At 50.0% G+C, this 16,438-nt stretch overlaps 1 protein-coding gene across 1 annotated transcript in view; it reads left to right on the top strand.

The window, feature by feature from the left end:
* Positions 1-8,338: 8,338 nt before the first annotated feature.
* Chst8 (carbohydrate sulfotransferase 8) overlaps positions 8,339-16,438 on the top strand; it is an 81,150-nt gene continuing 73,050 nt past the window's right edge. Inside the window, exon 1 of the mRNA XM_090321976.1 lies at positions 8,339-8,668. The gene's annotated coding sequence lies outside the window, so the exon portion shown is untranslated. The remainder of the gene's footprint in view (positions 8,669-16,438) is intronic.

Raw genomic sequence — 16,438 nt, 5'->3', positions numbered from 1 at the left:
ATCTGTACCTACCAGAACATTCTGTGTGTTTATCAAAAGCTATACTGAATTGGGAGATCCTTGGTGCTTGGTGAGTCCACAACTTGTTATGTGAGAGGAGATGTCACATCAAATGTCCCCTCTGATTCTGATTCTTAACCACCCTTGGAATAACTCCATTATGATCTGCTGTGCCTTCTAGTTGGAAGTCTATCTGTCTGTCTGCCTATCTGCCTTCCTCCTGAACAGTTCATTTCTTGGCTTCTGCCATTGCATCTTGAATATTTCTCATCAAAAGATTGTCTGGGCAGCCTGTGGTGGGATGCAGGGTCCAGAGCCTGACTCTAGCTGGTACCTGAGCCAGACCCTCCCTGAAGCTTGGAATAAGGAAAGCATCAGTGCTAGAACAAGCCACACAAAATAGATTCATTTCAGCCTAAGGCATCCTTGCAAAATTCAACCAGAATAGGGACAGGGAAGCTGGCTAGGGATGGGGGTGTTGGGGGTGGGGCAGGGAGATCCCATGACAGCCTCCGTCCTGGAAACTTTATGGCTTGCCTTCACAACACTTTGTGCAATGTCAAAAGAGAAAGAGGTGGGCTGCCTTGTTTTTCTAAAGCTAACTTTAAATGCTACTGATAGCAAGATGTCTCCGGTATGAAAGCAGAGAATGCAACTGTCTCTCTGTTTCCATGGCTACAGACAAGACGCCACTGGGCAATGCTCTGAACTCCAGGGCATCCTGGGTTGGGCCTGGCAGATGAAGTTTCCTGAGATTTGGGACCACTCAGTAATGAAGTGTGAATTCATTGGCTCTGTTTCTGCTCTCCATTTTCAGGAACAAAGGCTCATTTTTTTTTTAAATCCCAGGTCCAAGAGGGAACTTGCATCTAGGAATTGATACAGGGAAGCTAAAGGTATCCCCTCTCCTATAAATCTTCCTGACGATCCTAAGCCTTGATTCTAAAGCCATCAGTCCTTGCACCTTCTGAACAATGAGGCTTTGCTTATCAAAGCAGAGAGGGATTGGGTGCCGGTGGCTCAAGTCTAACACCTTATCTATTCAGGAGGCTGAAATATGAGGATCCTGGTTCAAAGCCAGCCTGGGCAGGAAAGTCCATGAGACTCTTATCTCCACTGAATTACCAAAAGAAAAAAAATCTGGAACTGGAACTGTGGCCCAAGTGGTAGAGAGTACCAGCCTTGAAAAAAAAAAAGAAGCTTGGGGACAGCTTCCATGCCGTGAGTGCAAGCCCCAGGACTAACAGTAATCATCATCATCATCATCATCATCATCATCGATGTAGATGGGGAGGTTGGGCTCAGTCAGTCTCTATGTCTGTCAATTATTTGCTGGACATTGGAGCAGAAGGTAAAATTTTGCAATATGTTTTTAATTTTAGACCATCTGAAAAATCAAGCAAACTTTTCCACTTCTTTTTTCTTTTTATACCAGTCCAGGGTCTTGAACTCAGGGCCTTGGGCATTATCCCTTAGCATTTGTACTCAAGGCTGGTGCTCTACCACTCGAGCCACAGCTCCACTTCTGTTTTTTTGGGGGGGGCGTTCTTTTTTGGGGGCTCACTGGAATCAAGAGTCTCACAGATTGACTTTCTTATGCAGGCTGGCTTGGAACCATAATCCTCAGATCTCAGTCTCCTGAGTAGCCGAGATTCCAGGCATGAGTCACTGGTGCCTGCCTCCTCCTGGTACCTCCTTGGAGGTAGCGTCTTCAAGCCTTTTGTTTCCAGAGGAAATAGAGAAATTCCTAGCACCAGGTGTTATGTGGGCTCTGAGAGGGCAGTGTGAACATATTAATTACTCAGGACCACATCACTGTTTCGTGGAGTCAGGCAGTACCTGACTCAATACGTCCATCTCTGCTATGGATGCCTACAAGGTTGACAGCACAAATTGCCTATGCAGAAAAAAAAAAAACCAATCTGAGGAAGGATTTGTATCTTAAAGAATTTAAAAGAGCCCATCCTCCACTGAATAAGCAATACATTTTTGTTTCTAGGGTTTTTTTTGTGTGCTTGAACTCAGGGCCCATGCAGCATCCCTTAGCTTTTCCCCCACTCAAGGTTGTGCCTCTTCTACTTGTTTCCAGTTGTTTTGTTTGCTTGTGTGTGTGTGTGTGTGTGTGTGTGTGTGTGTGTGTGTGTGTTTAGTGGCTCTTTGGAAATAAAGAATCTCCTGAGCCGGGCGCTGGTGGCTCACACCTGTAATCAGAGCTACTCAGGAGGCTGAGATCTGAGGATTCTGGTTCAAAGCCATCCCAGGCATGCAAGTTTGTGAGACTCTTACCTCCAATTAACCACCAGAGGTGCTGTGGCTCAAGTGGTAGAGTGCTAGCCTTGAGCTGAAGAGCTCAGGGATAGCACCCAGGCCCAGTGTTCAAGTCCCATGACTGACAACAACAACAACAAAAATCTCCCAGACTCTACTTCCCAGGCTGGTTTTGAACTTCTTGAGTAGTTAAGATTATAACTGTGATCCAGGAACCAGTGACTCACACCTAAAATCCTAGTTACTCATGAGGCTAAGATTTAAGGGTTGAGGCTCAAAGCCAGCCCAGGCAAGAAATCACCAGAAAACCAGAAGTGGTGCTATGGCTGAAAACAGTAGAGCTCTAGCTTTGAGCTGAAAAAAAATAAAACTCAGGGAAAGTGCCTGGGCCCTGAGTTTAAGCCCCACAATTGAAGAAGAAGAAGAAGAAGAAGAAGAAGAAGAAGGAGGAGGAGGAGGAGGAGGAGGAGGAGGAGGAGGAGGAGGAGGAGGAGGAGGAGGAGGAGGAAAGACAACAAGTGCAAACAATCACTAGTGCCTCATTCACTGTTGGGTTTGATACTCCCTTTGCTTTCCAGCTGTGTCAGTGGGGACCCAAAATTCAAGGTCTTCCTGTCTTGGCCACAACACACTCCCATGCATGTTGTTTGCCCACAGCCTGTATGGCGTCTGAGAAATGTTTCAGGATTTCTCCAGTAGAGATATTTTTGTGCAGTTCAAAGCAATCCTTCCTTTTCAAAATCTCTAAACCTAATTCTTAATACAAAGCATTAAATTTAAAACCCTATTCAACTTTACATTTGGAAAAAAAAAAGGTTTAAGTTATCTCAGGAATTCAGGAAATAGTCGGATCTTTCCATCCTTTTCCTATCACATGATGGAAAGGTTGGTAAGGATGGAAGAAGGTGGAAATAAGGTCGTCTTGGAATTCACTGCATAGCTCAGACTGGTCTTTAGCTCATAATTCCCCTGCCTCAGCTTCCCAAGTGCTGGGATTACAGATATGCGCTACCATGCCTGGTGACTGGAGGAATTTTGAAAGTACTTTCTAAGCTGGTGATTCTGGGGAAGAGATCCTGTCCTCAGAGACCCCACTCTCCCTGATAGACCCCACAGAAAGCTGGATGAAGCTGACCCACTCTGTCCTGAGATGTCACCAACCTATACTAGCTTATCTAGGCTAAGCCAGGAGTTCTTGAGAATGGGTGAGCTCTCCAAATTAGGAAGGGCCCTCTGTTGTATTATAAAATCCTCTCTGTAATAAACACCTACTTAATGACTCACAACATATAGCAAAAAAATAAAAAAAAGAGAGGTAGACAAGCCAGTTTATCTAAAGAGAGAGAAGTATTAATAATGAGCTCATTCATATCTGGATACACTGAAATACTCCAGCAGTGAAAGACATCAAAACCTTACTCTGCACGGAAGGAGTGGGATATTGGGCAAGTGTGTTCTCTTTCTCATTGGCTGACATTGAGAGAGTAAATTTTAGCTTGTCAGGGCTGGCTCACACCTCTCATCCTAGCTACTGGAGACGTTGAGAGCTGAGGATCACAGTTCAAAGTTAGCCCAGAAAGGAATGTCTGAGATCTAACCATCAAAAAGCCAGAACTGGCCAGACACCAATGGCTCATGCCTACAATCTTAGCCACTCAGGAAGCTGAGATCTGAAGATGGCACATCAAAGCCAGCCTAGGCAGGAAAGTCCATGAGATTCTTATCTCCAATGGACCACCAGAAAAATAGACGTGGAGGTGTAGCTCAAATGATAGAGCACTAACCTAGAACAGGAAAATCTCAGTCAGGAACAGTGTCAGACCTGATTTCAAGCCCCACAACCAATCACAACAACAACAATAAAAAGCCCCAGGAGTTTGGCCTAGTGGTTAAAGTGCTTGCCTCGCCTGCACGAAGGCCTGGGTTCGATTCCTCGGTACCACATACATAGAAAAAAAAGCCAGAAGTGGTGCTAAGGCTCAAGTGGTAGAGCTCTAGCCTTGAGAAAGTCCAAGGACAGTGCTCAGGCCCTGAGTTCAAGCCTAGGACTGGCAAAAAAAATAAAAATAAATAAAAAACCAGTAGTGGAACTATGGCTCAAATGGTAGAGAACCAGCCTTGAGGGACAAAGCTAAGTGCTAAGTGATAGTGCCTAAGCCCCGAGTTCAAGCTCCAATACACACAACACACAACACACACACACACACACACACACACACACCTCTGTCAGCAAGCACACGGGGCTTTATAAAGGATTTGCAGAGCTCTTCCACCTCCCTCACTGCAGAGGCTGAGTCTGACTTTGAAAAAAGGGCACACAGCCCTTGGCAAATCTCAGAGGAAAACTCTTTGCCTGTTAGTGCCAGGGGCCCCGGGCCTGCTTTGGGGATTTTCCCTGGAGGATCTCTCCAAACAAGAAGGAAGTTTGAGTGAAAAAACTTGAAAATGTGGAGAATGGCAAAAAGCAAGGCGGCATTGTTGATTCCTCGTGGTATCTGCAAGAATATTAGATGCAAATAAGTGCTAATAAGTACAGTTGGAAAAGCTAATGGAGAAACCACTTTCCCCCAAAGGACTTCAGCATTCAGATGCACAGGGAAGCTGAGATGGCCTCACTCACCGTGGCCACTGATCTGGGGACAACTGTGAAGCCCTATCTCACTGGTCACAGTCTCCTCCTCCCTGCTTTGAGGCTGGGCTCTGGCTCTGGGGATTTCTATTCTGTGCACACGTGTGTGTGTGTGTGTGTGTGTGTGTGTGTGTGTGTGTGTGTGTGTGTGTGTGTATGGTATAGTGTGTATAATACTTGCCTTCTGGAATGTGCAAGAGTATCCCTGGATCAAGAGTATCTCTGGATTCTCCCAAGTGAAGGACAGTTAGGCTCCCTCAATTAGATAGATAGAAATAGAAAAATAAATGGCAAGCCAGGTGCTAATGGCTCACAACTGTCATCCTCGCTACTCAGAAGGCTGAGATCTGAAGACCCTGGTTCAGAGCCAGCCCAAGCAAGAAAGTCCTTGAGACTCTTTTCTCCAATGGAAACAAAACAAAATGGAAGTAGAGCTCTGGCTTCAGGTGGTAGAGTACTAGTCTTCAGCACAAAAGCTCAGGACAGTGCCCAGACCCTGACTTCAAGCCCCAGGACCGCCCTCACCAACAACAACACATGACACATGGCCCATCCTGACCCTTCGTCCCATAACGCCCTGGGTTCCCAGCCCCTTGAGTAGCTAAGGGTACAAGTCTGAGCCACTAGCCCCCCAAGTACAAGCTTCATTCTTGCCAATGGATTTCCAAACACAGTGGAAGGCAATCTTTTTTGCTATGATATTTTCAGTTCATAATGTCCTGGGTTCCCACTCAAATGCTTCTTATTTCCACAATGCCTTGGGTTCCCATGCAAATATTTTTCTCTTCCCGTAATGCTCTGAGTTCCCATGCAAATGTTTCTTCTTCTGATAATGCCCAGGGTGTCCACTGAACCAAACAAACTGAAGCCCAGGCCAGGAGATATTGGTGCAGCCCAATGTTATAATAACCACCCTCCCAGAGGATTCCCTTGAACTCTCAGCTTTGAGGCTTCTCTCCATGGAGAGTTGTTTCTTTGTTTTCCTTTCACTTTCAAATGAACTTGTTCTGTCTGCTTTAAACACTTTCTACCTTTTAATTCTTCCTTTCCTTTCCTCTCCCTCCCCCCCCTAGCCAGGCCTGGAGTGTGAACTCAAGGCGTTGGCATTGTCCCTTAGCTATTTTGTTCTAGGAGAACATTGTATCACGTAGGCTACAACTCCACTTCGAGTTTTTGGTGGTTCATTGGAGATAAGAGTCTTGTGGACTTTTTTTTTTTTTGCCTAAGCTGGCTTCAAACCAAGATCCTCAGACCTCAGCGTCCTGGAATTATAGATTCAGTGATTTCAACAGCATACTTACTCTGTCGCCACTGCGGGGGGGGGGGGGGGGGGTAGATCATAACACTATCCTGAGTCTGGCTAAAGAGGAAATGCTCAGCATGAAACTGCTCCACTTTAGAGCCCACATACCTGAACTAGCTAACATGGCTCTGCCCGCCCCCCAGTCCTCTCCAGAGGTACCCCCTTCACCTTCCATTCCAACAATTCCTTGATATGTTTCCTCATCCAAAAAAAAAATGGAAATCTACTTGGCTGTTGCAAGAATGAAAGGAAGATCATCACAGAGTTGGCATGCTTTCCATTTGTCCTTTCCTTGGCTCTGAGCTTATCTGGGGGCATTAAGGAGTCCTCTTCCCCCTCCCCCCAGGCCACCCATTCCCTAGTGGTCACTTAAGAGCCGCAGGCCCTATTTGGTCCCCAATTCCCTCTTATGCAAGTCAGCTCACTGGAGTCAGGCTAACCTTCAGATACCTACGGTGAGAAAGAACCTTCAACCTATTATAATAAGCCTCTGGATGCTGGGAGCTCACACAACGCTAGCTTCTAGGGAGGCTGAGATCTGAGGATTGAGGTTGGAAGCCAACCTGGGTAGGAAAGTCCATGAGACCTGCAAACACACACACACACACACACACACACACACACACACACACACACACACACACAGTGTCATACTAAAGTGTCTCTGCAGAACTATCTACCTATGCCCTCAAGACCACAAGAATTGATTTATAAGGCTCCCCCCTGCCCTCTAGGCTGGGACTACTGGTTCCCGTCAAGAATCCACAGCCCAGGGTCGATGTTCCTGCTCTGCCCTCATCCTGTGTGACTGTAGACCAGTTACACCCCCACTCTAATTCTGCTTGTCTGTGGGGAAGAATTTGATGGGGCCAGCTCTTAGGCTGGTGACAGGACAGGGCCTTTAAAGAAGAATCCTGCCATCAAACTGGTGGCTCCCATCTATATCCTAGCTACTCAGGAGGCTGAGATCTAAGAATGGCAGTTTGAAGCCAGCCCAGGCAGAAAAGTCTGGGAGACTCTTATCTCCAATGGATCACTTAAAAAAAAAAAAAAAGGCAGAAGTAGAATTGTGGCACCAATCTTCAGCAAAGGAAGATGCCCTAAGTTTAAACCCCAGGACTAGCCCAGAAAGAGGAGGAGGAGGAGGATAGAGATGGGCCCTGGTGGCTCACATCTGTCACATCTGGAGACTGCTGTTCAAAGCCAGCTCAAGCAGGACAGTCCATAAGACCACCAGAACCACCGGAAAACCAGAAGTAGAGCTGTGGCTCCGAGTGGGAAAGCACTAGCCTTGAGTGAAAGAGCTAAGGGACAGCACCCATGCTCTGAGTTCAAGCCCCAAGATCCAGGGAGGATGGTGGGGATGGAACCCCTCAGAGGAAAACTGGAGTAGTTCATTGAGCACTGTTCAAAGAGTCAAAAGACTCGGGAATTTGAGGATGAATGGAGATGCGTTACAGGGCCTGGATCTATTCCTCCAGAAGACAGATCCAGGGACTATCCTCTCAATCCTTTCCAAAGCCCTGTGCCTCCCCCCCCCCCCCCCCGCCCCAGGGTGTGGATCCTGATCTCACACACAAACCCTGCCCAGCGGCGGCCAGGGCCTTCCCAGCGCAGCGGGGCCGGGTCAGAGCCGGTGCTCCGTTGGCATTGCTCAGACAAACAACACCAGCTCTCTGGCTTGCGGGGAGTGAATGGAGCCAAGCAGTTCTCATAAGAGTCCAGCCCGGTACCCGAGGGATCCTGGAGACAACCATGGCTGGGGGGGGGGGGTCCTCCCCGCCCTCCCTCACCCACCCCTCCCGCCCCACCCCTGCGTCCGCCGGACCGCGCCCAGCGGCGGCTCCTTGGCAGGAGTAAGTAAGGGGGTTGCGGGGAGCCGCAGAGCGCGCGTGGGTGCGGTGTCCGTGAACTCCGGGGAGGGCTGGGCGATCGCGCAGGAGATTCCCCCACCGTCCTCCCGCCGGGGACACCACTGTCCTCGCCGCCACCACCCCTCCCCACCGTGGGGCGGGGCCGGGACCCGAGGGGGGGTGGGGACAGGCGGGGGGGGGGGGGACGGGGCGGGGCGCCGGGCGGGCGCGGCGCTATTTCCAGCCTCGCCGGAGGCTCCGCTCGCACTTCGCTGGGAGCCTGCCGGGATCCGGGTGGCACTGCGGGGAAGGAAGGAGACCCGGCCCAGGTAGAGGACGGAGAACAGATCAGCTCGAGGAGGGGGGGAGCACGGGGGATCGTGGAGGAAGAACGCACCCCAAACGTACCGACCACACCGGCAGCGCCACCCCGGAGCCTCCTTCCCTCTCCCTCCGTGCGCCCCGAGCCCCAGCCCACACCGACCGCCGGGGATTCTGCACCGATCGAGGGGAAGACACCGGGCCCTGGAGTTTGGAGACGGAGGTTCTCCCCGCCGAGGTCCTCAGCGGGGACTGGAGGACCCTTCCCGCCCCCCCTGATGCGGAGGAACCCCGGTAAGTGGCCTGCGCGCCCCGGCCCCACCCCGCCCCCTCCCCATCCCGGAGCCGCACTGCGCGCCCACCCGGCGCCCTCTCGACGGGGGCTGGAGTTGAGAGGCTGTGGTGTGGGGAGGGGGGGCTCGGCGCGTCTCGTGTCCGCGTGTCCGTGACGGTGTGAGGTGTTCCGCTCTGGCCACACTTTGGGGAGCCGGCCCCACGAGCGGGAACTTTAATTCGACTTTGGGTTTCGCCGCTGGGTCGCGCGTCCGTGGACTCGTGGCCCTCGGGTGGGGAGGGGGCCCGGTTTGTCCGCGCTTCCCCAGTGTCTGGATGCTGGCGCGCGCGTGGGGGGTGTGGGGGGGTCAGGGCAGCGCTGGGCACCCCACGGCCCCCGAGCGCGGAGAGGCTCCGGACTCCAGGGCTTCCCCCGGGGGGAGGTGGCGGCGGCCGGGCGGCTGGGGCCGGCGGAGCCCGGGGTCCCCGCGAGTCCCCGGGCTGGCGAAGGCGCCTCCGCCCCGCCGCCCCCCAGGGCCTCCGCCGGCTCAGGGCGCGCAGCCCGAGCCAGGACCGGTGGGAGGTGTGCGCTTCCCTGCGCGGCCCTGGAGCCGGGGCGAGGCGGGTGGGGAGGGGACAACATCCACTCTGTCGCGGGACCCCCGTGGCAGCTCGCTGGGCGAGGCAGGGCCGGCCAGGGCAAGGTTGTGCGTTTTTCCCCCCTGGTTTTTGGTTAGGACCGGCTGGTGACCTCTTTACCGTCACCTGCACGGGACCTGCGTCGCCCCGAACTTTAGTGCCCGATCTTGTCCTCAGGCTCTGGTACCTCTGGGGACAGCGCCCTCCCAGTGGGAGGAGCGGGGTCCAGTCCAGGGGAACCACCCCCCTCCATCTCCTCCCTCCCACCCCGTCTCCGAAGCCTCCTCCCTGCAGAGTGTGACGGGGAAACAGGTTTCCTGGGCTCTGTGATTCCACAAGAGAAAGGACATTGAATGGATGGTTGAAAGTTGGACGTCAGTGGCTCATACCTGTCATCCTAGCTACTCAGGGAGGCTGAGACCTGAGGATCACAGTGTGAGGCCAACCAGAGCAGGAAAGTCTAGGAGACTCATATCCAATGAACCACAGGAAAAGGAAGGAAGGAAGGAAGGAAGGAAGGAAGGAAGGAAGGAAGGAAGGAAGGAAGGAAGGAGAGAAGGAGCAAGCTGGAAGGGGATTATTTGTGGCATGAACGAGAGAGGGCAAAAGATAAGGGACAGCTCCCAGGCTGAGAGTTCAAGTCCCAGAACTGACACAGGTACACACACATACACACACACACACACACACACACACACACACACACACACACACACACACACACGGTGGCTTGAATCTGAGATAGAAGAATAAGTGACAAAGTAGTCTTTGCGCCATCTCCCCGGATGTTCATAAACCACCCTTCCAAGCCTGCTTTGCGTTGGGTTCACGTCTGACTTTCCCTTGACCCTTCTCCTGTGAATGTGGAACTGACTTGTCCCGGCTTAAGGCTGATTCAGATCTCTGTAGCCAAGGTAGCAAAACCTTCTTTGAAGTTCCGCAAGGTACCATAGACCCTCCTAATCCAGGCCGGGTCTCAAAGGTAAGGAAGGCAGATCCACCACAGGAAAGAGCCACAGTGGTCAAGCCTGTAATCCTAGCTACTCAGAAGGCTGAGATACAGTCACCATTCAAAGCCAACCCTGGGGCAGGAAAGTTTCTGAGACTCTTCTCTCCAATGGACCATCCAGAAGTGAAAGTGTGGCTCAAGTGATAGAGCACCAGCCTTGAGTAAAAAAGGCTAAGGAACAGTATCCAAGCTCTGAGTTCAAGTCCTAGTACTGGAGCGTGCGCATGCGTGCGTGCACACACGCGCACACACGCACACACACACACACACACACACACACACACACCCTACCACCTGTGGCTGGAACCTTTGAGTGGTGTGTGAGCATGTTCAGTAGATTTATCCACAGAAATGATAACATACTGGCAGCAAAGGAACTGGGCAATAACTGCAGGATTGATGATTTTACAGCATTTGAACAGAAAATCTCAGGCTGATACCCCCCACTTCTGCTACTCCAGTGGCCCCCAGAATACAAGAAACACACAATTTAGTTATTTATCCATCCAGAATCAGACTGTGCAAGAGTGAATTATGTTCCCAAGGTATTGATTCTAATAATTTCAAAAGAAATAATAATTTAATTAATTAATTAATTAGATAAAGCTTTCATAAAGCAAGGTCAAGGATTAATTATTTATACAAAGGCATCCATCACCACCGAGGAAGAGTGGAGTCATTTATAAGCTGTCTAAGTGGACAAAAAAAAAAAAACAACCCAAAACGATGAGATCTACTTTTCCCTGGCTCCAGTCAGGAATAGAGAGCCAGTTTGTCTGACCTCAGGTTTGGCAAGGCTTTGTTGTGGGCTAGTGACAGGAAGAGGGTATTTTGTCACTCAGCTTGCTGTGTGAGATGCCTTTTTTTTTTTTCCTTAATTGTGTAACTGGAATATCGCTGGGGAAATTTCATGCATATTTGCTGTGTTCCATAATGAATGTTTACTGATTACAGCCTATCAAGGGAATTCCATTTTTTAAAACATTTATTCAAATCTCTGTTGACGTAAGTTAATAAGTCTGGGGAAGTTCGGTACATTTTGTTTTGTGGGTTTTTTTTTTTTTCCTTTCTCTATGGTTGTTGGGTAAGTGTACCTGGGCAGCTCATCTCAGAATTTTGCCTTCCATTTCTTTTGAAGGAGAAAAGTCATGTTTCTGTGGCTGAACATACGATGCGTGCCGGATGCTTCTAAACTTGAGTACTCTGAGCTGAACTAGTGACCAGAGGCCTAGATGGGCTCTTTGTGGTTTTGCTGATAGAAGAGAAGATGGATGCTTGGAGCTTTTATTGTTTACTGATGTGAGTGCTGACAAAGGAGAGTACAGGTTGGAAAGGGGTTCTGGCCTGCTGTCTAAGGACCGCCATCTTAAGCTATACTGTATGATTTCCAGCTTAGAAACATCTCACTTCTCTGATTTACCCAGTTGATGACCATTGCTAGGGACAATGGCAGAGGACAGGGGAGTTTGGGGATAGGACATGAGCAAACATGTCAAGCAGAGTCAGTCCTGGCTGAGAAACAAGTGTGCAAAATTTAGGCGGATTAGAAGATAATGGGTTACAGAAAGAGATTTTGCCAGGCACCGATGGCTCAAGCTTATTGTCATCCTAGCTACTCCGGAGGCTGAGATCTGAGCATCACAGTTCAAAGGCAGCTCAGGCAGGAAAGTCCATGAGACATTTATCTCCAATCAATTGCCAAAGGGGGAAAAAAAGCCGGAAGTGGAGCTATGAGTCAAGTGGTAAAACACTAGCCTTGTGCAAAAGAATTTTCAGGACAGTGCCCAGGTCCTACACGTTCAAGCCAACCCAGGACTAGCATACAACACACAAAAAGCAGCCAAGGAGGTTTATATAGAGTTGGCCTGAGGTAGCCAAGGAGTCAACCCCACTGAGGGACAGCCAAAAAGTAAAATAAATATTAAGGATGGTGGCTGGGCACTGGTAGGCCACACCTGTCATCCTAGGTTCTCAGGAGACAGATCTGTGGCCCATAGGCTGAAGCCAGCCAGGTCAGGAACGTCCATGAGACTTATCTCCAATGAACCAACAAAAAGCCAGACGTGAAGCTGTGGCTCAAGTGGTCCAGTGTCAGCCTGGAGTAAAGAAGCTAAGAGAGAGTACTCTGGCCCTGCCTGAGTTCAAGCCCCAGTACAGGCACAAAAGAAAAATAAACAGATGTATGTGGATGATTAGATCACATTAGCTCTTTTTTTCTTCCTCTCTCTCTCTCTCTCTCTCTCTCTCTCTCTCCTGAAAGAAGACTATCCAGAAGCCCACGAGATTGAAGGCTTGGACAAGCTGGGGACAGCTGTGTTAGCTCAGAGGGTGGAATCTATGGGAAATAGCTACTCATTTCTTATCAGCTGACAGATGCATGACCCACTGGTCAGTAAATTACTGTGGCAGAAGATGAGACTTACAAATTGGTCTTGGAGAAAAAAAAAAAGAAAAGAGTGACTTTTACCCTGTGCACAAACTACCTGTCATTTGTGATCTGATAGTCTAGTCGGCAACTGTAAGAGTTGGAAATTCAGAGGACAACTGGGACTGCAGGAACACTGAGAAAGCTTGTGTCCCCAAAATAGCCTTAGTCCTACCTTCAAAGCTATTTTTTTAAGCTGGGCACTGGTGGCTCACACTTGTCATCCTAACTACTCAGGAGTTTGAGATCGGACGATCATGATTTGAAGCCAGCCTGGATAGATAAGTCTGTGAGACTCTCACCTACAATTAAATGTTCAGAAAAAGCCAAAAGTGATATTGTGGCTCCAATTGGTAGAGTGATAGCCTTGATCAAAAAGAAGCTCAGGGGCCGGGAGTTTGGCTAGTGGTAGAGTGCTTGCCTAGCATGCACGAAGACCCGGGTTCGATTCCTCAGTACTACATACATAGGAAAAAAAAAAAAAAAGAAGCTCAGGCCAGGCACGTGGTTCACACCTGTAATCCTATCTACTCAGGAAGCTGAGATCTGAGGATCACGGTTCAAAGCCAGTCAGGGCACTGATAGCCTTGAGCTGAAGGGCTCAGGGACAGCACCTAAGTCCTGAGTTCAAGCCCCAGGACTGGCACAAAATAAAAGGTATCTTTCAGGCACTCGTTTGTTATACGTGTCATTTAAAATATGATGTAAAAACCAACGTTAATAAATTCTTTTAAAAAAAAAGGTATCTTTTGGGGAGTTACAAAGTGATTGGGTGTAAGTCTGGGGCTGGAGTGGCAAAATGAAGCTACCCTCTGGGGCTGGCAGGCTGAGTCTGCATCTCCATTCTTATCCATCCGGAAGATCGTTCATGGCTGGGAATTGGCGGTTGATCGGGACCCAAGACTGAAGGCACTTCCCCCTTTTCCTGCCAAACCATGGCCAGAATTGGGCTCCGGTGAGTGACATTTATTTGAACAAAATCAAATTGTCCACATTGATCTGGGTACCACGTGGCTCCTGTCTGTACTGGGGCTCAAACTCAGGGTCTGGGTGCTGTTCCTTAGCTTTTACATTCAAGCCTAGTGCTGTACCATGGACTTTCCTTCCCCAAGTTGACTTCAAACAGTGCTCCTCAGATCTCGTCCTCCTGAGTAACTAGGATGGCAGGTGTGAGCCCCTACCAGCAGGCTGTCTTTTTCTTGACATTCACCTTATAACTTTGGCGGTTTGGGCTGGTACATGATAAGGGGCAATCTGTGCTTAGGACTCTGTTATGGGGCCAAACCACTAGAGGCCAGTCCCATGGTCTTTTGCTTCTTGCTCTTACCTGTGAGTTGAGCCCGGGAGACTAAGCAGACAGCTATCTCCTGTCTGCTCTGTTCTGGGCCCTTTACCTTCGGCTTTGTCCATTCACTGAGCTCTGATACCCACTGTCCTCTGAAGTTGATCCTGGAAGCCTGCTGTATGGCCCAAGTCTGGCCTTCATCTCTTTAGCTTCCTGAAAGGCCCTCCACCTACCATGCAATTGATCTAACCCAGCAGCTGGCTGGCACCTGCCCCAGAAAACAACTACTTGTGCCTGTCCTTTGCACTCAGCCCTCTTCTTTTTCTGGCCTATGGGAGCCAAGCTGTCCCTTGTTCCCTCCTTTGAGAGCTCAGAGCTCACCCACTCCTCTGATTGTGTGGGAGTTTCCTGGGGCTATCTGCAGCCCTGCGCAGGCCCCAGCTTTCCCTCCACATATTAACGGAGTCCCCCAGGCTCTGTCTTCCAGAGTTGGGGGGGGGTGAGTGGTAGTTATAGGCCTGTGAGTCACCTGCTTCCTGTTGTGCCCACATTGCTGGCTATGGGCCCTGAGCTTAGCTGTTGCTGAGCTGCAGGCATAAGCCCAGGTCATTGTCACCTTGTCCCAGCTTTGTCTGGGCCTGAGCCAGCTGCTCCCTGGCTCTGCCAGACATTGGGGATGGGGAAGGATGAGAGGCAAGGAGAAGCTGCTAAGAATTATGATCTAACCCTTGTCCCACCCCCATCCCCACCCCAGTTCTGTCTAGAGCTGATTTCTTCTGACTCTTAACCTCAAGGACTGGGCTGGTTTTTCCTTTGGCCCTTCAGGGTTAGCCTGGTTCTCTTGGGTTCTCTCTGTTGTCTGTGGACCTCCAGGTGGACATTCTGGCATGTTCATTAGCAAGGTGGGTGGCACAGGAGAACCTTCTCTGCCCATAGTCATGAACCCCAGCAGAGCGACTCATGCCCGACAGACAAATAATCTTCATCTGGGAAGCTGCCTCTTTGGGGTGAGGGGCTGACTCATCTATCCGGACAGCACTCATCGGCTCAGTCTTGTGACTACTGAGACTCTCTCTCCAGGGCTGTGCCCAGGCACCCAGCAAGTGCTAATCACAGTGGAGGGGAGGGGATGGTTTAATGAAAGCAAGAGAGAGACCCACAGTGGTGGTGCAGAAACACCTTGGTGGGTCCAGTCTGTTTGTGTTGGCTGGGAGGAGGGTGAACTGAGAATGGTGCTTTTGTGGGGTGCCTGCCTTGGGGGAAAATATCAATGCATAACACAGGCAAGGTCTGCCTTGCCTTGGTCAGTGATTCAGGCAGCCTGGTAGCATTGGTAAATATTCTGGACCTTTAAGAGGCAGAGCTTTAGGGGAGGCTTTTAGGTCATTGGAAGGTAGGTTCAAAAAGCTTTATGGTATTTCTCCTCCCCACTCCCTCCCATTCCTCTCTGTCTCTCTACTTCCTGAACCAGTCTGTCTACACTGAGTGAGCCAATGAACCCAGCAGGTATGCTGTCTACACTGTCCAAGGCTCCCTCGTTTATGGTGCAAGCCACTCTTGTCCCTTGGTTAAACTCAGTCTGTCTACACTGCTTGAGCCAGGGGATGATGGGAGCTATTCTGTCTAAACTGGTACAACTAATGCTCAGAACAGTCTACGCTGATGGAACCAATGGGTTGGTATGGCTGAGTCTCTGACTTGCTGGAGCTAATAGGCTGGATTCCTTTCAGATATCTTCACCCATTTGTGCCTGGCCCTCTCTTCCAGACCATCCTTCTTCTAGGAACACCTAGGCCCAGGTCCGTTTGTGCCCCATGACAGTCCCGTTAGCCCTTTCCAGGTCTGTGGATCCCATGGACAGAGACTGAAAGTGAGGTGTCCTTTGTGATTTCACATGTCCCCTCCCTGTGATTGTGCCAGGGGTGCCCACCCCAGCCTGTGGCAGTGCAGGGACTGCTATAGGTGGCTGGGCGTTATCTCTCCATTCCTCCAAGGAGCTGCTCTCACACCAATTTCTCAAAAAGTCACTTAGCATGGATTACTTCCTGCCTTGGCTGTGGCGTGGTGAATTACATTTCTCCTGCTCGAGTCCATCTGACTGTTTCCTGCTTAGATTTGGAGCCTCGTGAGGTTTGGCTTTATCTGCAAATTTAATTTCACGACCATTCATCCGCCGTGAAAGCACAATCTATGCCTATTATTTAACTCTTCTCCATTCCTTCATCCTTGAATTAAAACATCAACAGACAGCCATGACAACCACCTTTACCCTTTTATTCCACCCCAGGCTGGTTACCTTTGGATTGAGATAGGAGCCCCACACCTCATACCTTATGGACCACTCAGTGTGAGCCTCACCTCTGAAAACTAGCAATATGGAAACTCCCCTGAGGGATACTGCTCTAAAGCAATGGTCCAGTTTATTAGAGAGCT

This window comes from Megascapheus bottae, chromosome 31 (assembly GCF_031878675.1).
Source record: "Megascapheus bottae isolate mThoBot1 chromosome 31, mThoBot2.hap1, whole genome shotgun sequence".
Taxonomy (NCBI): Eukaryota; Metazoa; Chordata; class Mammalia; order Rodentia; family Geomyidae; genus Megascapheus; species Megascapheus bottae.
This window is presented reverse-complemented; position numbering and strand designations above follow the sequence as displayed.